Source organism: Erithacus rubecula (genome assembly GCF_903797595.1).
Source record: "Erithacus rubecula genome assembly, chromosome: 14".
NCBI classification, from domain to species: Eukaryota; Metazoa; Chordata; class Aves; order Passeriformes; family Muscicapidae; genus Erithacus; species Erithacus rubecula.
Window position 1 is genome coordinate 12945757 of NC_136666.1, and position 26138 is coordinate 12971894.

Consider the following 26138-nt stretch of genomic DNA (forward strand, 5'->3'; position numbering starts at 1 on the left):
ATAGAGATGTGAACAAATACATTAATAGGCTATTTTATAGTTCTACATTTTTGTTAAATAATAAATAGCTCATTATGTGCAGAGTGTAATCTGTGGCTGCTAATGAATTGTATCTATGGAATTTCAAACAATATCTACTTGCAAGTAAATAATTAAACTAGCATAAGAAACTTAGAGCTAAGGTACTGAGACACTACTTGGGGCTTTAGATGAATCATTGAGGCCATGCAATACAATCAGAACTAGAAACACAGTGCTGCCAAATGCACTGCTCTGCCCCAAGCCCCATGGCTGGAGTCCAGCCTGACAGGCACAGAGCAGGGCACAGCTGGAAACAGCCCCTGGACAAACCTCTCATATGTCTTTTGCCCTGAATCAGCTAATCCTTCCCCAAAAGGCCAGAATTTCTCATTGCATTACACCAGAAGAGTTCTTAACACAGAAATATTCCCCAAAACTAGAAATACCAAGATTTATTTACTGGACTGACGTTCCAGCTATTCAAAGTCTTCCATTGAGAGGGCAACCCTGGATCCACTGCTAAACTGGTCTTCTGAATTTCATTCCCAGAATACTGAGAGAAACAACATCCCACACAACATCATCTGACATCACAGGTTTAATTACTTGTCTTATTTAATTTATATTATTGGACTTCTCTGCTGTGTTGTTTTTTTTTTCAGTTTCCTTGTGTTTAAAAATTCCCTTCTTTGTAAACAGGGTTGTGGCAGACAGGCAGCTCTGTGTTTGGGGTTCTAACCAGGAATATCTGAAGCCCTGACAAGAAATGTCCAGCTCATCACAGTAGCAAAACACAGCTAAATAATTCCTGGGTCATATTCACCTCGTCTTAACACTGCAATATAGTCCAGTTTTTCTGCAGGAGAAGAAACTGCAGCTGCTGAGCCATATGCCCTGCAGTCCTTGCTCCAGAACTGTGCCCATCTGGCTGTCATTGGGATGATCCTGCAGGACTGAAAAGCAAAGATGGATAACAATCTTAGCAGGACCACTGCTGGCAATGAAGTCCACAGAACAGAGCTACAGCCAGGATGGCAAGCACAGAAAGGTGAAATAATGGGATTCGCTGTGCAGAAGCTCTGGAGTCCTGTCCCAGACACACAGCTATGCTGCAATGAGGTTGTGAACTGCTCAGGTAGAAAAGCAGATGATAAGTGACATGAATACATAAATAGAACATGTTCAGGGATATAGCTGAGTTCACTGGTGTGTAAGGATATCCTGTTCAAACCTGAACAACCACTTGATGATTGCTGTGAGCATATTATCTAAAGTACAAACAGGGGTGGAGAGATCAGTTAATGTGATGCTCTTGAGCAGACACTGCAGTGTTTGTGCACATTCAGACCAGTATGAGCATGAGCAGGATTCACACAAACAAGAAACCAACAGTGTCACAAGTTTGTCTGCAGTGCAAGCATTTATTTTTACTATGTATACATCCATATAGTATTACCTATAATTCTACTTTCCTACATCCTTCCTTATATCATCAGCAAGGTAATTTATAACATTACCTTCTACTTCTAGAGGGCTTCACAGTGTCATTTCAATGATGCAGCATTGTTGCAGTTTAGAACTATCTATGTACTGGCTTAATTGCTAACAAAAAGCTCTGTGATTCCCACTATAATCTATTCGATGTGGTAAAATAATGAATATATAATTCTGTAGACACTTCTTACTGTTAGAAGTCTAACTCAAGCTGAATTGATACATTCTAATGGTTGCATGCATGTGTCAGTAGAGCTTAGCCTGAAAAAAACGTTATTATCTTTATTAACACTTGGTAGGATTTTGTGTGCAGGACAGATCTGCTGCAGCATTGGACAATGGGCTCTGAGCTGAACCTCCTCACTAATACATTTGAAGAAGCTATTAAATAAGCCATGCTGGCAGTCTGTGCATTCATCTTCATCAATTACATTTTTTCTTTCATAGTATTTTTGGGCTTGGTTTAGTCAGTATGACAACACAGAACACACATATAGATGCAACATAATTAACTGAAGACATGCTGTAGTGCAAGAAGGATGTCAGTTGACCTAGCTTTAGCCCCCCATGCCTTTGAAGACTAAATTAGTCCTGTGAAATTTATTGAAGGCACAGCATTGTAATCATGCTTGACTTGGAAATTAGCCAGATATCCACCACAAATTCACAGGAGTTTAGAATAAAAGTGTGCCCCAGTTTCACATGGCTGGACTGCAATACAGGGATTAGACATTTTGAAATCACTATTAAGGAGAATTGCTGTCTCTTCCTTTAAGCAGATGACATTTACATTATCCTTCACACTAAAATGGTCCTGGCTGAAAAGAAAGCTCATCTATACTCTCTATCTAATATTTTTGGAATATGAGTAATACACGTTATTGCTTTCTTCAAGACAAAAATGACAAGGAAAACTCAGTCTATCATCAGCTTCTACTAATGGTTCCTGACATTCCTGTGACATACTGGCACCATGGATATTGCTTCAAAATGTGTCATCAGAAATTCTTCCAATGAATTAAAAAACAGTCTGAGTTTAGCCACCATCATGGGAGCATGCTGCAACATTAGATGCCAGGAAAGAAACTTTAAAAAAATTTCACCACAGAAATTTCAACATATGAAAATACTGGAAATATGATTTTTGTCCTAGCAATATCATTAAATTACATTTCAAATGCACTTGCTTAGTTCACCACCACGTTATGTGATGTTGTACCAACTGCTATGCCAGCAAAAAACCTTGCCAACTACAACAGAAGATCTTCTGAAAAATAAATCTATTTATTAAGGTCTAAAACTCTTGAGATGCTGGTGGAACATCTGCCTATCTGCAGCAGCTGCTAGGTTACAAAACCAAAACTCTTTAGGCTGCAATTACCTTTGCTAGAATTCTTTGATTTGGCTACTTTTGCAGTTAAGAGGTTCATTATAATCCCAAGAAGGTATTTGTGATGAGAAGGCATTAAATTGACCAGAACTTTCATGTGGACCTTTCTCATACAAGAAATGTACAAAGACATTTTTTTAACTCAAAAGAAAGAAGATCTCTTGGATGCTATCTAGACTACTTTACAAAAATGTATTAACTGTGAAGCTGAGAATGATGCTTTAGAAGGATGGTAAAGTATTCCTGGATATTTCCTCTAATGACATTCATAAACTAACAAAATACTTTTAAAAGACAGGTGTTGACTGAATAAACAACTGAACATCTGTTTCTGCAATAAGAAATGAAATGCTGAACATACAAGCCCATGATGATAGTCCAAGAAATCAAATTAATTTTATGATTTTAGATCAGGAAGATGGTTGATTATTTTAGTCAGGTGTTCAAAAAAATAAAATGGATGTCTGCAATAAGAAAATTAATAAAATTAAGAAAATAAACAAAGTATTAAAAAGTGCTCAGAATTTATCACTTGCAAGGAGAGTAACAGATAGAGAAGCAGCAAAGTCATTGTGTCTCTTGCTTTATTCAACAGAGCACTGTTAGGCACTCTGTTATGGGCTGAGAAATCAGCAGAAAGGGACAGACCATGAGAGCAGCTGCCAAGTGACACTCAGGGACTGGCTCCATCACTGAACACCTTCCTTCAGTTTCTACTTTTATATCTTGCCTCTTTACCCTTCTTCTGCCTTCCATAAGTTTGCAAACTCATCATATTTAAGAGGAAGCTGGTAGCTGAAGAAGGTAAAAGGGGTAAAAGCTTATTGCTCAGAAATAATCTAATCTAGCAAGAAAAATCTCTTCTATACAAAACAAACACTGAAGAACTGGACATCATGCTTAATAAGATCCATTCCCATGTGCAACACTTTATAAAGATGTGCCATCTATCTCCCAAGCTCAATGTTTAATCCAAGCACTTTATTTGGCCTGCAGAGCCCCCATAAACTCACACAGTGGTGATTTTCCATCATTCTTGATGTCTGGGTACCTATTGAACAAATGCAGTGCTAGACCAGTGCCCAGCAGTGTCTCCATGAGGTACCATTACAAAAGTTCCTACAGTTCTGTTTTCCACACAGTTCTGACTTCTTTAAAAGATGAAAAATAGTATATTTATCCTCTCAATTCCTATTACTTGTGTTAGACCATTTGCACTCTGTTTTCTGACATTAGCTACAATGTATGGGATTATAAAAGCTACACTGGACCCTCAGAATGCATTTTGGAAACATGGGGAAAATAGTCTCCCAGGTTGTGTTCATTATCAGAAACTGCAGAACCCTGATAAAGAAAATTGGGAAATAAATAATGTTTATATGTTGTTTTCACAAGAGGAAGATGTTTGTCAAGAAGCACAGCCAGAAACAGTAGCCAATTTTTATATGATGGTGAAGGGATTTAAGCAAGGCTGGCTCTTTTTTTTTCAAATCTGAAGAAAATTATGCTTATAGCTGAAAGTATTCATGCTTTTTTCAACTACATCAGTTAGTTTAATGAAAGATATTGTGGCTGAAAACCTTAGGGAACCACGCAAGAGGGAAAGGGAAAGGGAAGCTCTGGAACTCTTCTAGAAGCAAACTGGAAGCATGGAAGGTCTCAGGATGCAGAGCACTGAGTGCTGCCTAAGGCACCCACAGCTGCAAACATGTTGGCACAAAATGTTCTTAAATTTTTTTTTTTTTCTCTTTTTGGGGAATTTGAACATTTTTTAATTCAGGAGATATAACTGTCTTCAAAACCATATTTTTCAAAAAATTAAGGAAGTGAGGTTTATATTTGTACACATCAAGTCATTTTGTCATAAATCCTTTTTACAGGATCTTATGGCCATCCCTCAGCCTTCAGTATGCACATACATTTCACTTTTGCTAGGGAAAGAAATTTTATACTGATCAAAAAAAAGTGCAAAAATATGTTGTAACTTGCTCAGAGCAGTAAGAAACTCTTGCAACCAAGCCATTCAGTGCCTTAAATACAAACATCCCCTTGATCCTGAGCATAATTAAGAAGGGAAATGAAACACCACTGCTTTATTGAGATCACATCCTCATTTTTAAATTTTAACTTATTTGTTGCAATTTACCCACACAGTACATTCAGTAATATATAACAAATAAAATTTTACAGAGTTAACAATGCCTTTTTCCCTTCACATCCTGTTCCTTCACTACAGTGATAAGCTGAACTGTGATACCCAATAAAGAAAAACCTAGCTAGAACATGTGGTTGTATTGTGCAGATCTGCTGAAGTCACAGAGGGTCTTAGACAGGCACATTATTAACAATTAGCCACTTACTGTAAATTCTAGCTGACACATCTCATTAAATATAGGCCAAAATAGACTTTGGTGATCGAACCTCATTTTTAATAGCTTTTCCCAGCATTCTGCCAATTGTTGTCAGGAAGCTGAAAATTACTCCTACCACTAGGATGCCCACTTTATTCTTGCTGACTGCTGAGAAATTTCAAAAGGCTGGCCTGCCTCCTCTGTGCCTGATAAAGGTAAAACCCAACCATGTGCCTATGATGGAGATAGGCTTTTAAAAACCTCTCAGCAGGCACTATGAAGGGAAGAGGAGTAGGGGGTAAAAGGAAAAATATTTTCTTTTGTTGTTTCTTCTGCATAAGAGCCCAGAGTGACTTATAACACTGACTGCCCCCTTCTAACACAATTTTGATATGGGACTGAACAGCTGGTCTAGTGTCCAGAATCTAAATGGCAATTTATTGTTGAAATGTCTGCAATTACTTTCCACCCCCACAATCAATCAGAAAATAAATGAAAGTAAATTTTTCATAACTCTCAAACTTAGCCAAAGATACTTTTTTAGATGTTTTTTATTATTATTATTTCTTTTTTCTTTCCCCCCAAGCCAGTTTCACATACTGAGCCGGGATTCTGTCTATGTTCAAATGGAAGAAAAAAATTGCAGAGAAATTCAACTTACTTAGCAGAGTCCTCTGTGAGTATCTTTAGATCTCATTACCCAAAGATAATTATCTTAGCTCCAGTAATCTCTTCAGTCTTAATGTTTTCCATCTTTGAACAACTATCAGGAACAAACTTGTGTCCTCTGGCTTAGCAGTGCTGGGGTAGCTTCAGCAAATATTTTATAGATAGTATTTCAACAGATCAAATGCTGTGGCAGAGGACAACAATTCAAGAAAAAGCACTAGCTAAGCTCTCTACATAGAGATATAAATGATGACATCTTACTGGTCAAAATTGTGGAGTTTCTTCTTTGACCCTAATCGTTTTAATGAAAAGTGCTCATGGCTGAGAATTGGTTTTACCATGAGCACATACAAAATATAGAGATCACGTTTGTTCTGGCTGGCAAGGAGCTCACTGAAGGGCCCAGATCCAATCTCCTGCTGAAAGCAGGGTTAACTATAAGCTCAAACCAGGCTCAGGCCTTTTCCCAGCCAGGCTTTGGAAATTCCAAGGAATCCACACAATCTGGGACTTTGCAATCTTCCAGTAAGCTTGTCTCAAAGTTTGACTGCCCTCAAAGTGAGTTTTCTCTTCTATCCAGTCTAAATCAACCTGTTTCAACTTCCAACTAAGGCAGATGTGTATAGTTGATCCAAAACCAGCCTAAAGAAGCAGGTAAGTATCCAGCTTGTTCAGTGACTAAGCCACTGACTGAAATAGAAAGGGTTATATCCATGATTTTACACAACTTACTGAACTTTTATAGAACTCCAGTGCCCACTACCTCCCATTCTTTACAGTTTGTAATTATTTCTGCATACGTCCCCAGTCAGGCCAATAATGCACTGATCCCTGTCTTCCAAATGTGCTATTCTGACTCATTTGGCAAATACGTTCAGTGGGCACAGCTATTTTAGCTCCAGAATTCTCCCATTTGTCTGCTTAAGAACACATTTTTGGCAAAAACTTCTGGGTTGATAAAAAAAATAAAACAAAAAAAAGGGAAATAGATTAATAAGTAAGGGGAGTTTGTTTAGCTAGCTTGCTGCCACGTTTAAAAAAACAATGATCTTGAAAGAGGAGTTAGTTATCTGCCAAGCAATGCACTGAATGGAAAAATTAGGAATAAAGCTTCAGAAGCCTCCCACATTTTGCTTCATAAGTATTCAGGTGTGAATGTGAAGTCACTCATCTGTGTTTCCCTAGCTTTGGTTCAGCCAAGACCTTTTAATGAGGTTTCTAATTTTAAAGACATAAATGTGACCTTATCATGGGACACTTTCTTTACAAGCACTCTTTAGTGATCTAGTGAAACCATCTATCTAAATAGAAAATATTGTCATTGGGAAATCTGCAGCAGAAATTGGCTATTATAACATTTCCAAGTTTCCTCTGGGATCCATTTCCAACAAGGGCAAGAACCCTTGTGAGAAATGGATCCCAGAGGAAATTTTACCCACAAGGGCTCCTGCCTTTTAACAGATGTCTTGGTGCTTCAGACTGTGTCTTCATTCCATTTTCTGCTTATTCTTGAGACAGTCAGGAGCAATTTCTGTCAAGTGATGCACTACTATGGGAAAAAAGGAGAACAATCACAGGAAATATATACAATCATTACAACAATTCCCTGTAATGAAACTTGAGAAAACTGCCTTTTGGATTCTCAGCTTCAGAACCAGAAGTTGTATAACCAGCAAAGAAATTTTAAGTCACGCAACGAAGTATTCTAATATTCCTCTAATACAAAATGTTCTTTTTTACTTGTCTAGTATTACTTTTTCTATATCTACTTCAAATTAAAAAAACCCTTCTATTTCTTCTTCTACAATGTGTAGTGCAATGAAAAATGGATCCTTCACTTTGCCTGTCTCAGAAGAGTCCTGCACCCTGTGTGGTTTAGTTGTCACTTCCAACAGCTCCCACCTGTGCACATGTGCAGGAGGCACTGCTGGGCTGCTGAGAAACAGCAAAGGGACACAAACCAATCTACACTCACAGTACCTGGGGAACCCAAACACTGCCTTAGAAAGAAGGAAAGTGAAGCAAAATAATAGTGTAAACTCAGGTTGATTGCTTGTATTTAGCTGGATACTTGAAAATAAGAATCATGAGGTGGGCCAGGAATATTTTTTTTTTAATTTTTTTTTTAGAAAATGAAGTATTTAGAGAAAAATCATCTAATCATACCAGAAAACAAACCTAGACATTCTGCCATATGGAAAGATTCTCAAATTCTCTTATCTTATTCACAGGGGCTATTTAGGTAATTAACTAAAGCTGTTTAAAGGAAGGTAAAGAGGGAATATCAGAAAAGGAAGCCAAGCAGCTCCCAGATACAGCAGCTACATGATGCCTCCTGCAATCACCAGAGGAGCCATTATGGAAATGATGATGAGGGTAGGAGCTGGGTGAGCTCAGGGGCTGAAGCAATCTGGCTGTCTCACCATGATGGACAAGTCTGGGACATGGAAAGGCTGCATGCCCTTCCCTGGAACAAGACACATCTCTGCTCTCCTCTGCTGGAGAGGAGCTGAGGTAGCTCACACCACAACTCCCCAAGCAATCTAGAAGCTGGATAAGGCAGGTTGAACCCTTGTCCACAACAGCCCTTTTTTTTTCCCCTGTTGTTTTTGCCACTGTTAAGAGCCACTTACTGCCTCAAAACGACCTCCTGGCCCCGGTTATGAAACAAACTATTGACACTTGCAGCCAAAAGCATTTATAAGGACTGATTGCCATCTGCAACCTGTATAAATCTCAAAAAATAAGGAGTAACTGCTCTACTGAATCTGAAAATCAGAATCTTAAATGGCTGTATTCTTCTTGAGGGGATGATGTTTGGGAGCAGTTCAAGCTGAGTGAGCCATAAGGATCTTCAGACCAAGCACTAATTAATAGAAGTCATGTACAATACTGTTTTCTTCAATAAAAAAAGTCTTACTCAGCCTCCCAAAGCTCTGTCAGCAGAGCTCTACATGTGGCATTGTTCTCTGAACAAGGAAGTGAACTAAGGCTTCTAATTTCTTGGCTAACTTCATTTAAAGAAAGAATGAGAATGGTGCCAAAAAGCAATTAATGGATTCCCAGTCAAACAAAATACTTAACACCATGATTTGAATCCAGTTACTCATGTATTTAAAATTATGAATGCATGTAAGTGCCTTGCTGGGTCAAGGTCTAATGACCTGGTTTTCGGGACTAAACTCTTGCTAAATCCAACAAATAAATTAACATACACTTGAGAACTCCAATTTTATTTAATTATAAACTACAAAATCCTGGTTTCCTCTTTCTTTGCTGCCACCCACATCGTCTTGGAAAGCATCCTTCTTCCATTATAGTATTTGAAGTAACTGCTTCAGTTACTTCAAATGGCCCAGAATCTCATGATACTGGGAGATATGTCATCAAGAATTCTAACAATAAGTCAATATCAAATTAGGGCTTGGGTAAAATATTAAACTTTCTAACGTATAATTAAGCAGGACAAAACAACTGTTTTAAAACAACCTCAGGAATCTGGCCAAAGAGCTTTCTTTCACATCTTGCTAGATAGATTATTAGATATTGTCAGAAAACTGTGATTGTTTTTTTCTACCTCTTCTAGAGCCCTTCAAGCATTTATTAACAAAACTCATTTAGTTATCCTGACTGAGATTTTCTGAAACTTTCATTAATATTTTTTATTTATTTTAACTACTTTTAATAGCATTCTAAAAGTAAATTCTGTTAAGTTATATACTTGAAAATGGATTTACACCCATCCCAGTTTCACTAATATTTTCAAAATTTTTTTTAATGTATGTGATTTTACTTTTTCTTCAAATAAGAGAAATGAAGAACCATGTCTTCAAATACTTTTAAGCAAACAGCTCCACTGATATGCACAAGGACTTTTACACCTAAAATCTCCCATGAATTATCAAAGAACTACAATCAATGATAATTATCACTGCATCCATGATGCCAAGATCAATAAACTAACACATAGTCATAAGCCCTTTGAAAATTTAAGTTATTCTGACACCTGGTGTCCTCTAGGCTCAGGTTCTTTACACTTCTGTCAATGTCACCCCTTTTTTTTTTGTGCTTAGGCTGATGTTTAATGTCATGTCTTCAAAAAGACCACATTTTAGGCAGGAATTAATCCCTTTAGAACAAGTGACTGGTGTTAGGGATCACTCCACCATTTACATGTAAGGAGAAATTGTGATCATCTGAAATTATTACTAACACAGAAATTATTACTACACAGAAATTATTATGTATTTTAAATGGGAAACAATGAGAATTCTGTATGTACAGCTTAAGAACTCCTGGAAAGGAAACCATCTTGCAGTGAGAGATGATGTTTCCAACTACAATGAAACTTGCTACCAAAGCTTCAGAAAAAAATGTTTTTTATTATAAATTTTAATAGATATTTCCAAATTCCAGCAATATTCTGGATATATATTGTGAGATTCAGACCTGGCAAAAACTTAATAGATCAGATTTACAACTCCCACTAAACCCAGAGTTGTTGTGAGTCCACAGATCTGTGATTCATAGGGGTGACTTATGTCATTTTCCTTCCACCCTACCCTCTCTTTTTAAGTTTTCCATCATATTTCCTACTCTATTTATTCATAGTATAGGTTGATAAAACAAACACTGTAACCCAACTATAATACATAAATCTCTCTTTAATTCAGACACATTCTGCCTAACAACATGAATGACATCATAATCAACCACATTACTTTCAACTTTCTTAAATACTGCAGTCTAAGTCCAGATTTTGGACAAATGTTTGGGTAAATTTGCCATGTTTTCTGCCAGCCTGGCCAACAGGGTAAGAACAGTCAGTACCAGCTGCTGCTGCCATCCTGACACAGGTGAGATTTCCCATCAGCATCTCAGATCTCTGGGTATCACAGAGCACAGTACCTAAAGCACCATAGGGTTTTCAGTGTCACCATCTGCCTTTTCAAAGCTAAATAGCCCATGCAAGGTTGAGAAACTATACTACATCTTGATATTTATATGAAGACACTGGCTAAACAACTGTTAAAACAGTCTTTGCAAATGGAGGAGATTTTTTAAAAAACACAATACAGGCAAGGTATAATTATTTAGTAGCAACTGGTAATAATTAATGAAATAAGACATTAAAAAGTTTGAAACAAAAGAATCCGTTTCCCATGTTCACAGGGGACATAACTAAAATTCACCTCTTACTTGTGGATGGTAATTTGAGTTTGCTAAGATTTTTATTTATGAACTTCTTGTTGGTACAGGCACCATATAGAACTTTTTACTGCTGCTAGATGAAAGCAGGTTCAAAGTGAGATTTGGCTTTGTATCTATCTTTCAAGATATGCTCTGTATAATGCACACTAAAAGCTTCACCTAGTTTGGCCTCATTATATCTTCCTTAATTGAGTCTTAATAAAAAGACTGTGTTCTAGTGTGAAATTTATTAATTGGTTTTCAAGAAGAGAGGCTTGAAGCAATATAGACATCTCAATTAGGGATGCATTTCAATATAAATACAAAATTTATGCCTCCTGTGACTGCCAAAATGACTTAGAGCTAAACATAGAGAACTGATGCACCAAGTCTCTAGATATATTTTGTACCTGGGTAGGAAAGCAAAGTAATTTCTATAGTAGATTGATTTACTGCTGCTGAAGACTAAAGTAGGGCTACATCTTGAGTGTGTGAAAGGCTGTCACAGAGGGAAAGCTTAATTTATCAATTTACCAGCCTCTCAGGGGAAGCCATTAATGACAACAGTATGAGGCTGCCTTTTAGCAGCATTCATTGGACTTATTTTCCTAACTTTAAAAAAAAAAAAATTATAACTTTTTCCTCCATAAAATACCAGACCTGTCAGACACACAAAAGGACAACTGGAAATGGTGCTTTAAGCACCAAGAGCACCATCTATTAACCTCACAGCTTTCTGCTTATATTCAGAAGTCTGAGTGCCATAAAAACGGTATCTTTAAAAAACAACAAAACAAAAAATCCAAACAATCCAAAACCTACCAGACCCAGTTTACCAAATGTTGCACACTCACTTTGCCATAATCAGCATAGTTTGCTTACTCCTGTAGATTCCCAAGCCAAGGAACATTGCAACAACAGATCTCAAAATCAGTAACTACTTCCTGTAAGTAGCATGAAGCATGGTAGTAGCAACTATTCAACTCAGTTCAAACTTTTTAAAATAAAACAATTTTTGGTGCTAGCCAGGGATGCCTTTTAATGAAATCACAAAAATCTGCACAGCTTGGCCAGAAGAAAAATCTCACCTGGATATACAGTTTCAGGCCTGAAAAAAACTATATGAAAGTGCACCTGAGTCTGTGTCTCCCTGGCTCCAACTGAGTTTAAACCTATCTTCAGTTCTAACAAATAGTTAGACCTAGGAAATACACTGAACTTATACAGAGCATGTGTGACTTCTACCATTGATCACCATTGGTTCTGCTTCATCAAAAACAAAATCTAGAAAATATGTAATAAGGAATAGTGTCTGAGAGAATAATTTTAATAATGATATACAGACAGTTTTTTACCTCTTAATCAGAATGTGTAGTTTGTTAAGACTAGTGTCATTTTCTTTGAACCCCTGGTTAGCTGCAGTAGGTTTCAGAGCTCCTTCTCCTAGTGAGAAGGGTGGAGCTGAGTCTCCTTCCAGGCACTTCAGTGCAAGCTCTCCTTTCAGCTTTGTACATCTGTGGCAGGGTCAAGTGTTTTGACCTCAGCTCTGGAAGGTCACTGAGCACAGGGAAGCTGTGCTACTCTGCTGGGTTTCCATTGCTGAGCTGGCCCTGCAGCAGATCTCCCATCCAGTGACCCTTTCCTTTGATCTCACAACAGGTTCAGGGAAATTAAAAACTGACAATGGCTCAGTGGAAGGAGAAAAAGCTAAGGTTTTCTTTGCTTGCAGAGACAGAAGAGCTGACAACGACAGGAGACAAGAGTGCACTTCCAGGTATTTCTGCCCCTGCACAGGTGACAGGATGGAATTAAAGGAGAATGCCCATATTTAAATCCCTTCCCTTTCAAAGGATTCACAGTGTTGACCTAAATGCTGTTAAAAAAAGAAAAAGGATACTGTCCCTTGTGAGAACGATCCTCTTAAATCAAGAAACTGTGATTTTGGTTTAACTCATGGACAGAGATGATCTAAGTATTTTAGTCCCCAACAATTCTTGTCTGCTTCTGTTGTCCCAAATAAGGGTTCTTTCACCCTGTGCAATAAGCTGATCCACAAACAGAGCTGAGATATTCAATTTTATTTCACATCTGCACAGAGATGGGTGTTAGGTGGAAGATCCACAAAGCTAACACACCTCCGTTATGCCAAGTGCTCCTTTTGACACACTTGGAACAATACAAATTTACCATATGTGTAATAATCTAAAGCTCTGGCCACTGTCTTTGCAACCTCATCTGTTTATGGATAGAATGCACATTTATTTTGCCACTCACACTCGATGAGGAAGAGGTTTATGTTAGGGCAGCCTGTGGGTGGGTATTTTCACAGGACCACAGAACAAGCTGAGTTTGAAGGGATCTTCTCTTAATGACCACAAAGTTCAAGCAAAGTTGGTCTTTGGCTTTGTAGTCTGATTTATCACATCCTCCTATTCTAAATTCCAGGGTCATGGCTTCTTGTTTCCTGCAGGTTTGGTTATTCCTTTTTTCATAAGTTTTTCTTTGCCCTGCACTATAGTTCAGTCAACTTTTAACATTTTCATTGTACTTTATTTCAACTTTATTTCAGGAGGCAAAAGCTCCACTAAACAACTAAATAGTCTAAGATATTTTGAGGATTTACCAAAGGAACATCCCTGCAGGAACTCTAACTCCTTCTGAATGCAAGGTGCACATACTGAGCCTAAGGAAAAATTCAGATATTTGCATTCAAGTGCCTTCTAACAGCCATGTAATCCCCTTCTTCCTTTGCTCATAATGGAAGAGGGGGGAAAAAAAAGAGCTTTTTTTGGAAGCTAGCTAGCAAATGTAAATTTAGAGCTTCTTTGCCCAGTACAGAATGAGTCTGAATTCCATCTGTATCACACTGCTACATGCCAATTACTTTAATTAGGGTGAGATCCAAGATTCACAAGAGAAAGTTCATAGTGTAATTAAGAAATAGTTTTTCTCCTCAGTGCTCCTTTTTCATCTTCTTTGCTCATTTTCCTGCTTCCCTCCCACCCTTTCTCCATTCAGGGACTTTTTCATTCTGATTCTTTAGTCATTTTGGCATTGGCATTGTTGTACTCACGTCTTCAGACAGGCATGAAAGCCAGAAAGCTGGTTGCCTTTAATGCTTCCAAGACAAGATGTAAAAAATGAAAAGCAAAGAAATTAAAGTGAAAGGTTTTATGCTGTTTTCAATTGATATTTGGTGTGGTGTGGCACAATGCTTTGAAGTGTATCTTATTAAGAGCAATGTCATATCCTGCCAAGGAATGCACTCAGGGAGTTGGGTAATCCCACAGAAACACAAAAAATGGGTTTGCCAAGGAAAGAATGAACTGATTAGGTTGTGTAGATGTTCTGCAGGACCTATAATCACCATGATAACACTGAAAGAATCAATGAAATAAGTGTTGTTTTAACACCAGCAAAAGACATACATCTGTTAAGGTTTGCTACAACAATTTTCATTTGAAGAGTTACCAATCTCAATCTGCTTTGCAGCTGGCATGGATTAACACCAGTGAGCACCTTTTAACAATTCCTAGGTCACACCATAGCCAAGGATGTTTGTTACCCTGTCTTGACACTTCTAATCAGAAGGCATCAGTCATTAAGAGCTTGATATTCATGTGTCCTGTGGCAATAGGAATGTCATCACTGATTATAGAGATTATAGAGATGTGTGGAAACATCTGGGTTTAGAATTATACAAACTAGTTTCTCAATAAACACTCATTTGCTTCTCTGCTAAAGCAGAATACAATCATTTCTTTTCTGGAGAAAATAGCTTAATGGAATTATACAGAGTTGGCATTAAGTAGGAAATAAGTTTATTCTCTAAATAGAAGGGGATGGAGCCTAGTCAGGATAAATTATTTTAAAAAATATTTATGCCAAATGAATGGCTCCTGCCTCATTAAAAGAATGATTCAAGCCTCTCTCTTGTAGCAAGTGGCAATATCTCACTGACTTCATCTCGGCCCAGATCAGGTTATAGATGCTTAAAAGGCAAAATGTAGCAGTGTGAGCTCAATGCACCTGAAGCACTCATTTACAGTGGGAAAAACCCTCAGTGGGACACTCATCAGTCACCTCGGAATGGCATTTTTGTTTTGCTTAATTAAAACCTTTTTCCAGTTGATTTCAGCTAAACTGCATAAAATAAGGATCTTCCACTCTTGGATTTATATCAACTCACTTTTGGAAGTTTGCAGTCATACCTTGGTTGGCTGGAGCATCTTTCCCACACAGGCTAAGCTCAGCCAAAACAGACAATGCAAAATCATAATTGCTGCTTTACAGCTTTAGATAATCCTCTGTGAATATCTTTCATGTTGACCAAGTTGTACAGGCATACAATGAATTTGCAGTTTTTCAACTCCTTTTGCATTGACTTAAGTGAATGTGATATGGGGTTAGAGTAGAGCTAGATTTGGATTGACAATATTCATAACTGTGAAACACAAGCACAGTTTTAAATTTCAGGAATGCTCATGTGCACATGCATTATGATGAGAGTCAACCTGTGATTAAACTAGTCTTTGCCTGAATAAAAAAAGTAATACAATAAATGGAGTATATGTACTTCTAATTGAGTAGGCCAACACACATATAAGAGAGTAAAGGCCACACTGAGGATCAGCTTTGACATTATTTACATTTCCAGAAAGATATATGTCCAAAGTTTTTTCCACTGTACTGTAGCACAGGAATTACATCATTAGGTCATTAGATGAAAATAAATAAAATAGGCAAGACTTAATTTCAATTTTTTTCAATTCTGTAAGTTTTCTTTAGTGTAAATTATTCTCCCAGTAAGTACATTTTACTCCAGAAATATAAATATTAAGAAAAAATTATGCACTGTGGAACAGAAGTACTGACTTGATACTCAGCTTCAGAGTCCCACGTGCCCTATCATTAGTGGCAGACTGATTGTTTTCTACATTTCAGCAAAACACACTGGACTAATTATAATTTCACCAACACTGGAGTTGAAGAACACAGATTAATGATCAGCAATTAAAATATCAACAACATCACAAACAATAATGCTTCATACTGTTAATTTCTGTTGCCTCAAGTCATGCTATTTCTCTTTGGGCATGAAATACATAATGCAGTCATTACTTCCAACATGAATAAAATGCTATCACATCCCATGCTGAGATTCATACACTGTAGCTAATTTACAGCACCTAGACAGGAATGTGCACTTGGTGGATTGTGCATATGTAATAAGAAGCTAAATCCGTGTTAAGATCTGAAATACCAGAAGTCAGTCAGATTGCTCTATCCAAACATATGCAGCACCAAACCCAGATTTTAAACAACCATAAGCTCAATGTAAACAAATTACATCAGATTTTACCTTTAGAAGTTTTTCTGGCAGACTAATGCTGTCAGATCCAACTGACAGAGGTACAGCTTAGACTTTTGTGCTACATTTCTTAGAAACCTAACATCACTGTAATCCTTTTTGTCTGGTGCAGCATTCAATTTAATCAAGTCTCTAGCACAAAGCTCATCTGATGTCATTTCTCATTTGTGCACGGGAAATCAATGGATGCAGCTGCAAGTCACTGCAGTAGGTAACTGAGGTTTGCCCTTGCCCTTTGAGCATTTGCCTGCAGAGTTTGGAGGCCATCACCCTGCAGTCAGCATGGCTTGTGGTAGCACAACTAGGGCAGGACTTAAAACAGCCCTTTTGTCAGCATATCTGCAAGGGCATCCCATTAGCTATGGTACAAGGGATTGTGTGAACTCACTTTCTGTAACGCTGCTCCTGTTATGCTCAATATTCTCTTATCTTTTTCACCTCCTGAAATTTATGTTGGGAGATGCATTCAGTAAACTGAAAAATAAACAAATGTACTATCTCTGTGTTGAATGTCAGCACCTTTATGTGATCTGAAACACTAAAAAGCAAGCTGGGGACAGCTTTGTTATGAAAGAATGGTAAGCAGAGACAGACACACAGAGGGAATGAAAGCAAACACATGAATCTCACTAGTCATTTTCAGAATGGAAATATTCCATTCACTCAGATGCAGCCCTATTATGGAAATTGAAATGGATAATAAATCCAGCAAAGACATGCATTAATTAATGTTTGCTACATTTAGAATTTTTCCTATTCGATTCAACAGAATAAAGCAAGATGCCAGCAGCTCATGTGTTCTTTACTAATTATTTATCAAGGAACAGCTAAGTCATCTCTTACCAAGGGTAGAGATTCCTGATGACTATGGAAGTGCTGGACTGATATGGAATGAAACAGCCCAACAAGAGGAAATATCAACACCACTTATGTCCAAAACTGAAACAGGTGCAGAACTGTGAATGGACATACAGAAAAAGAATTCACCCATCAGCTCATAGGGATGATCTGCCTGGTATAGCAAATATCAGATCACTAGGGATGTCATGGAAGTAGAAGGGAAAGGCAGGTGTTTCATTTAGCTGCAAAAACTTTCTGATTAATTTCTAACTTTAGATGTTTCTTGTTCCTTTCTAAGCAGCTGGAATTAAAGCTGTTCATGAGCTGCCACTCATGAACAAAGATTCTGCCACCCTGACTTTCTGCATCAATATCTCACAAGTGTCATTAAAACCAGCTGGTATATTTATGAACAAAAATGTTACACTGTAGAAAGCTTGGCAGAATTTTTCCCTAATACATTAGCAGCCCTGGAGGCATTGTCACAGAGCTGCCAGAAAAAGGTTTGGTTTCACTTCCCAATTCCAGTTCCCAGGAGCAGCAGGGATTACAGCAAGAAAGGTCTTTAGTGACTGAAAGAGACTTTCCTTATGCCACTTAATGTGATGCCCTCTGGCCAAATGAACATACTCTGTGGGTTCTGAATTCAGCCAGGTTGAAATTCACTGTATTTCTTGCTATGATAGAGAGAAGTAAGGATGCTTCCACCTGACACCTAACACATGGCATATGGGCAACTATTACAAGTGATAAACAGAATGTCTGTTACCATTTCTCAAACATAAGCATGGATGGCTGAAGGCCCAGTGTAAAAAATTCCCTTTTAGAGCCAAAGAACAGGTGGAACAGAATTTTCATCATTTTATATGATACTTTATGGGCATTCTGGAGCTTCATGTTGTCATGACAGCTTCAGACAACTTTGCTTTAAATGCTTATGTGAGAAGAATAAGCCTTATATTAACCTTATACCCATGATCAGAGAATTTTTACATGACAATAGATGTTTTTGAACATATTTTCTTCACTTTGCTTTTTTCTCTTTACACTAACTTTTATAGATGTTACACTCCATAGAAGGATCCTGGTAGAGATGTTAAAATCATAGATATTATGGTGCTGATGATTCATTAGCTCATTGTCCTGGGCTGCCCTGTCATAACCAACACATCCTCCCTGAACACTCTTGAACTGCAAGAGACACCCAAATCCTGCAGAAAAGCCCAGACCATTCTGCAGTGCAACACTTCCCAATAACACTTCTTCCTGGCAGCCCTACAAATCCTATCTGGTGATACTGGTCAGAAGAGAATAGACAAGTTCCATCCAGCACTGTTTTTTCTTCCAAATATTATCTTCTGCTACATGTAATTGGAAGAAATATCATTTTAAGAGGAAACCATTCCAGAGGCACTATCTCAGGAGGCCTGTGTTTGAAAGGTTTAGGAATACCTGTATAGCTTGACTTGATATCAATGGCATCAGGCAAATGCTCAGCTTCAGACCTCGATATAATGGAGCCACTGACAACAGCCCCCAACACACACCTCCTCCACCAGGCTTTGACTTCATTTTTATTTCTTTTTGCCTTATGACAAAGCTAGACTCCAGCTCAACAAACCCACAAAATGAAGTCACTTTCCATTGCATTATTCATTTTGGATGTAAACTTACTGTGGCAGATATCACCAAAGGATTTCAGAAATAGAGAGGTGTTCTTACATGGCTTTCAGCAGCAAATAATTAGGTATTTGCTCTCAGAATAATAGAGTGAATCTTTTGAGAAATGTGTAAGCAAAAAGGAGGTTTTATACAGCAGTTTCACAGTAAATCAAACACATCTTATCCAAATGTGACCTATTCAAACTGCAAGTGATGTAGTGAAGAAAGATCATCCTTTAGTTGAGTACATGTTAAGTTCAGCAAAACTGTCAAAGCCCTTTAAGCAAACAGCCCATTACAGACCATGAACGTTGTAAACTATTACCACTGCCAAGGTAATGGGGGATAATTTCTCCAGAACTGAAAAGCTGACATATTGTCATTTGACTTTTCCTCAGAACTCTACAGATAGATCATCTCTGCAGATAACATGCTTAGCAGCAGGAAGGTTTTCTCCCTTCTCAGGACAGCTAACAGAAAAGAGGGAAAAGGCAAGTCTGTACAGGCTGCAGTAGCTACAGCAGCCAGAAGAAAATACAGCAACAAAATCTCTTAGGAATTCCATAATTATATACTGTTCTATGGCATAGAGCATGGAAAAATCAACTGGAAGGTAGGCAGAAATCAGGATGCTGATTCTCTGTCAGGGGTGGAGAAATATTGCAGCATTGACTCCCAGCAGTGGAATCCTCAATCCACAAGTTTACATGATTAAGCTGCGACCATTTAACTCAGCAGGCGTTTGATCGATATCTCTGTCACACAAGAAAGGACACAAATTGCTTTGGGAAATGCTAATGGACATCCTAAGGTATAACTGCCTTCCAAAAGCATCTTCCTGTGTTTGTACACTAGCAGGATCTAAAGCAGGAGCAGTGCTGCAGATGCACAGGAGAGCATGTAAAGGAGATATCTTCTGCATTGTTATCTCTATATTTTAATTTTAATAGCTAACCATGAGGCAAAAAAAGGTTTTCCAAATATATATGACTGTTAAAAAGCTGATACAAAAGCCTGAGGATCTTTAATAAAAAGGACAGCAGATTATCCACTGTGCCTATCAGAACAGGTCTTTTGGTGCTCATAACAGTGCAGAGTGTCAATGACACCTTTAGAATAATTAGTGGTTTGTCCTGAGGTCCTAAATACATAATCACTTTATAACAGATGCAAACAGATTATAAAAACCAGACAGAGATCCCATGGGAAACAAATAAAAAACAAACACCTAATGGAAAATAAACATTCCTTTAGACCTTCAAATCACAGTTGTGATCCAAACTACTGCATGAAATCAGCTAATGTGGCACTTTCTACTCTGAGTGACTTTCTCACATATTATCACACCTTACTGAGCTCTCACTGATTTGATATCACAGCAGCCCCGATGAAAAATGGTTAAAGAGAACATAGAGACTTCACTGTGTTCAAGAGGCTGTAAACAGATGTTTTGTCCCTCTGGAGTTTTAAAAAGAAGTTTAAAGAACATACACTGCAAAGTTAGTTTAAATCACCTACTGAGTAGAAGGCCATGGGCCACTACTTTTCAAGCTGAAATGCAGAGATCTTATGAGTGTGAATAACAGCTCTAGAAAAGCAGGAATATTTTTTTATAACTTTTATTATAAGCATTATGCGTGCCCCTCATAAGTAAATCAACAAAAACTGAAATCATCTATAGCTGCTGGAACTTGAGCTCATATGATAAATATTTATAGGTCTTGCTGCAAAACTAAGCCTCATTCAGACTTTAACCAATTTGAAAAAACCCCACCCACTGGACAGTGATTTGACTGAAAAATGCAGCTCAGCCAAAACAAAAAGAAGGAAATATCAAAACACTGCTGTACTGATTTCTAACATTTCTAAACATAAATATTTTTAAATATATTATTTGTTCCAAAGAAAACATCTTATATTTGTTTATATTTCTTATATTTCTTTACAGATTTGACCTGCACAATAAAGTTGAATTTCTTTTTATTTAAATTTTAAAATCCCCTCAAAAACCCTGCATAATGTCTTTCTCAGCCATGTTTCACATCTGTTTTTCAGTATTGCCAAATAATAAAGAATTTCAAAATTCACACTGCTCATTTTCTTTTTCATGATTTCATTTAAATGCCACATTGGTCTTAAAATACCAATAGCCACAAAAATGCCAAAGGTTTCTGCATCAAGGTGCAATTCCATTAAGCCTCACTTTGAACTTACTAGGATATCCTCTGGCTGGATTTTACACAGATCAAGGTGGCTTTGAGATTCAGGTTCAACACTTATGAAAATGACTTTGTTTAAAAATACACTATTCAAAGATTTTTTCTGCCCAAAGGAGTCCCTTTAACCTTCAAGCTGTACTTACTGCAGGAATTCATGGGAGCCTGGAGTAGTCCCAGCTCTCTCTTCTCACAGCAGTATTGTTTATGTTCATTGATATCTGTTCTCCATATCTTGGAATTTTTCCCCAGCTGAACTCTGCCTCTGGAGGGTACTGATTCATCCATTTCCTGATAACCCATATGTTCTCTTTGGATTTCTAAGAAGATGGCAAATACTGCAAGAGGAAAAAGGTAAAAGAAGGGTTTGAAATTTTAAGTACATTTGAAGTTTTAAAAATTTACTTCTTATTTTGTATTTTCCTTAAATGAGTATTCATTTCATTAAGTTTCAACAGCATGAAAGAACACAGAAAATGAATTATTAATTTCCTTTTTCCAGTAGCCATACTAGACACATCAGACATCTATGGATAATGAGGAGAAACAGAAGTTTATTACTAAGAACTGAATAAAAAGCATGCAATCTCATGTTTTAAAGCCTTACAAAAATAAATCTAAAACTGATATCCCTTTGCTCTATAAATAGCATTTGACGGAGATAAAAGAGAAACTTTTCTTTCCTCTATTAGTTCCATAATTGCCTGATGGTACTACATCCTCAAACAATTCTATCAGAGAGTCAATAGACACATACACACTTTGCTAAAGAGAAAACTAACTTGCATCACTTATTCCACAATAACTGTGTATATTTTCAGCTCATAAACAGGTGAGGGTGCTTATCTCTCAGTAAAACAATGCAATTTATCTTGTTGAGTATATCAGGGTATGAACATGCACAGGAATGTTTCCCATGTCACAAACAAACTGACAATTTTCTCAGAGGGCCTTACCCACGAGCTCACACCCCATAATAAAAACCTTCCTGTCCTACCCAAACCAGCAGCTGAAACTTCTGTGGCAATTTGCAAACTCCTCATAAACACCCATTTAGAGCAGTAAGGGAGCGCCTGTAACTCAGCTTGAAGCACACAGACACTTACAGAAAAAAAACCTTTATCAGAGGAAGTCGCAGGTCTTAGAATATATTACATTTTTAAAAAGTTGCAGTTCATCAGGCAATTTATTCACTGTCATTTATCAGCAGTAACCATTAACAGATGTCTGCAAACTTGCAAATGGCTCCATTTCAGCCTGCTTTTCAGGCCACTGTTTAGAATATCATGGCATTTAAGCAAAATGTTACGAGGTGACATCTCAGAATGTTATTTGATATTTCATATGGGTGGATAAACTCCCTTCCCCCTGCCCATCAGCTGGTAGTTCCAATCTAAAGAATCAATCTGGAAATTCAGAGTTATGAGTCCAGAATGAAAAACTCAGTATGCAGAAGCAGTTCCCAAAGGAGGCAGGGGGGCTGCTACAAACTTTACGTGCTCCATTTTTCACTGCCAGCCATGGGAAGTCATCAATTTACACAACATCTTATCTTTCAGGCATGTACTCGTTTCTAATGCAAATGATACAGGAACAAAAGTACTGATTGACCATAAACCTCTCCAAAAATAGTTTTTGTGGATAATGAACTTTTTCCTAGATATTTCTATTTAGTGTGTTTGAAATAGTGAATGCTGCAATAAATGTCTTTCGTACAAGTAATTGCAAATAAATTATAGAAATATTTTTTATTTTCTTAAGGGGTAGTTCACATAGCCATCCCAGACAATCAGAAAAAAATACCCACAGATAAGCAAGAGAGCACTGGGCGACAGACATTCCTGAGTTATATCACACCTTCCCAGGAAATGTGGAAATTGTCATCACAGCCACTTGCCATTAAAGCTCAAACAATTTAATAATGAAAGCTGAAACATTTTCACTGTTCCTGTCATCATGACACTGAATTATATGATGGACTACCCCAAAATGATAAACTTTATATTATGAAAAAGTTTATGATGTTTAAGCTCTCCATCCTCTGTTAACTCTTCTACCAGTTCCAACTTTTTCCTCATAACAGTAAATGTCACCTTCATCCTTTTAGAAAACCACACTATAATGTAAAAAAATATATACTCAAAGATCTTAGTTCTTAGTTATATATCCCAGTGCTCCAAATCAACTTTGCTGGCTTGCAAATGTGAACAGTTTTGCACAAAGTTTGGCAATCTAATGACCACCTAATAACCATCTAATTACCATATGTAGCTCCTCCCACATAATAAGAATTTTTACTTGAAAAGACTGATAGCAAAGTTCCCTCTGCTGGGTTTCAAATGGAACTATGAGAGTCAGACTTAACTGTCAAGTGTTTCCATGTCACTGCATGCTTACTGAAAGATGAAGAGAATAACAAGCTGTAAGGAACAAGTATACTAAAAAGTAGAAGAATTAAGAAATAAACACTTTCTAAACAGGAAAGCAAAACTTTCCCTGACAGAATATAATTCAATTAAGGTTGACACAGGGCCACTAATAAAGACCCTTCTCTCAATCATTTGCACAATTGAGAAAGCTGTAACCATCTGGGTGATGTGTCTCCCTTAGCCTTAATTTCCTGGAAAATTTCAAAGTACTGCAGCCATTCCTGTGAAAAAGGCTACAGGAAATAGCACTTGGTGAGAATGTTAAAAGATTCTTACAAGTCCTTTCTTTAACAAGTCCCATGCTTTAGAATAGGACTTGCATGTTGGCAGAGATCTTGTGCCTTTTGCTCTCTCAATGAAAAGCCACTCGGAAATGTCCAACTTCAAGCCCTGTGGTCTCTGCACAGCCAGTATTTCTTGGACTTGTATTTCCCAACCTTTCTGTCTGCACTGGACGTGCTCCAGGGGACTGAGATCTTTTTCTGCAATTACAGAGAAAGGGCCAAACCTGAGTCGAACAATTTGAGCTAAGGCAAGAAGTCTTTGCTGCTGTTTCAATACTTTCCTTACTAAGTCCAAGCAACACAAAAGAGGCAGCTCTCAAATATCCAGGGAGAGCACCAATCCTTCAGGAAACAGACTGGGAAGAATAGGAGCTTGAAGAATGAAAAAGAAATTGGGGAAGTGTAGGGGAAAGACAGACTGAGACAAAATTCTGTTGAAGAGCAACTCCCAGCGAGAAGAGATATCTGAGAATGTGGTTGGAGGAGTAAGAGACAGAACCTCATGTCTCCTACGGTATCTCTCCACCCCCCACCAAAATATCCTGCAACTTAATATTATATAAAGCTTTTGTTCCAAGGTGATTATTTTCTTATTTTCTCTAACTTCTGATCATATTCATTATTTACATAATGTTACTACTTTCCTCTGAGGCAAATAGCATTTGTATTTTGGCTTATCTTTTAAGGGTATAAGTATTTGAATGCTTTCCCAAGTCTCTTACTATTTCCTGATGAATTTTTACTTTTTTTTAAATAAAATATAACATTCAGATTAAAATACAGTCTTTCAACAAATATTTTTACAATATTCCAATAAGGAAACATTCTTCCAACTACAAAAAAAAAGGCACAAAGCTTTCTCAAATATTTTTTATTCCATCCATTGCTTCCATCAGTCATCAGAAGAGCTGACAGCTGCATTTCAATTTTCAGATTTCAATATTGCCTTTGATAGATGTTATTCTTTGCATATATCTGGATTATATCTGAACTTGCTTTTTCTAAAAAAGTCCCTGCACAGTTGGATTTAGTTTTCACTGTCAGTGGCCTGAACAAGATGATCACTTAATGTGAAGCAGCAAGAGAGAAGGACATGTAACAGTGTCAAATTCTGCAAGATTGTTCTGTATTACTTAAGTTCTTGTGACTAAATCACAGTCTGGAGAACTTAATTTTGGAACTCAGTACTAAGTTTTGGAAGACAGTTCATAATTGAAAAGTTCATTTCTAATGAAAATATGAGGTGATGAAAGGTTGGACTAGCAGACTAGATCATTTGAGTCTTTATTAATAATATGAGTTCATTTTAATTCAGTGAAGCACATAATTGGCATCAAGCTTTTCAAGATCAGCACTCTTTCCTGTGACTTGAATCTGTAATATTTTAAGACATTTTTAATGTTATGGTAGATGTTTTTATTATTTGCATTTTTAAATTAGGTTACTGTTAGATAGTTCAGACTAATTATAAGCTTGTTGATTTTATTGAGTCCAATGATATCCAGTGGCTAGTGACAAATCTTTATAAGCCTAAACCTGAATTCCTTGCAATGACTCTGCAGTCATCTTGCACTGTGGGGCAGAGATGAACAGGTCCCCCTGAGATAACTCCACCTTCAATAACCAGAAAAGGGCAATGGGGTCAATTACTGCTTCAAATTACCCCACAGCTGCTGCATATAAATCAGTTTACCAGAGACTCTTAAAGTACTTTAACAACATTTACTTCAATGCCATTATCTTTGTAATTCCAAGCATTCTCAATGTAGGACAATGAAAACCAGAAATAAAAATACACAGAATGCAATGGAAATGCTCTTGGCCATTTAGACTGAAATCACCACTCTGAAAAGTACAGAAACTTTCTGACATTTGCCCTGCTGATATCATGCATTTTATTGAGGTACTTACTACAGGAAAGATATGCTTAAAAAACCCCCTGTGTAATAAAAATCACTCAGTCACATCTGAAAGTCCCACTCTATAGAATATGAATTTTAATCAGTAATGTCCTCAGTACTTTTGCACTCCTAATATTAGCAATATCAGGATTCTTTGAATAGCTCAAAGTTTTCCAGCAAATCCATAGTCTTATTTTTAGTTCAGCTTTCCAAAAGAATCTGCAATTTAGAAGTCTAAATTATATAATATTAGTCTTTGAGGTATGACAAACAGGCCCAAAAGGATTGCCAACTAATAATCTTCAGCTAAGTCATTACCA

General features: G+C 37.3%; 1 protein-coding gene across 4 annotated transcripts in view; it reads right to left on the reverse strand.

The window, feature by feature from the left end:
* The window catches only part of LOC306807959 (uncharacterized protein), a 355816-nt gene that overhangs the window by 280694 nt on the left and 48984 nt on the right, over nucleotides 1–26138 (reverse strand). For all 4 annotated transcript variants that reach the window (XR_013775864.1, XR_013775865.1, XR_013775866.1 and 1 more), the window contains exon 3: nucleotides 21351–21542. The gene's annotated coding sequence lies outside the window, so the exon portion shown is untranslated. The remainder of the gene's footprint in view (nucleotides 1–21350; nucleotides 21543–26138) is intronic.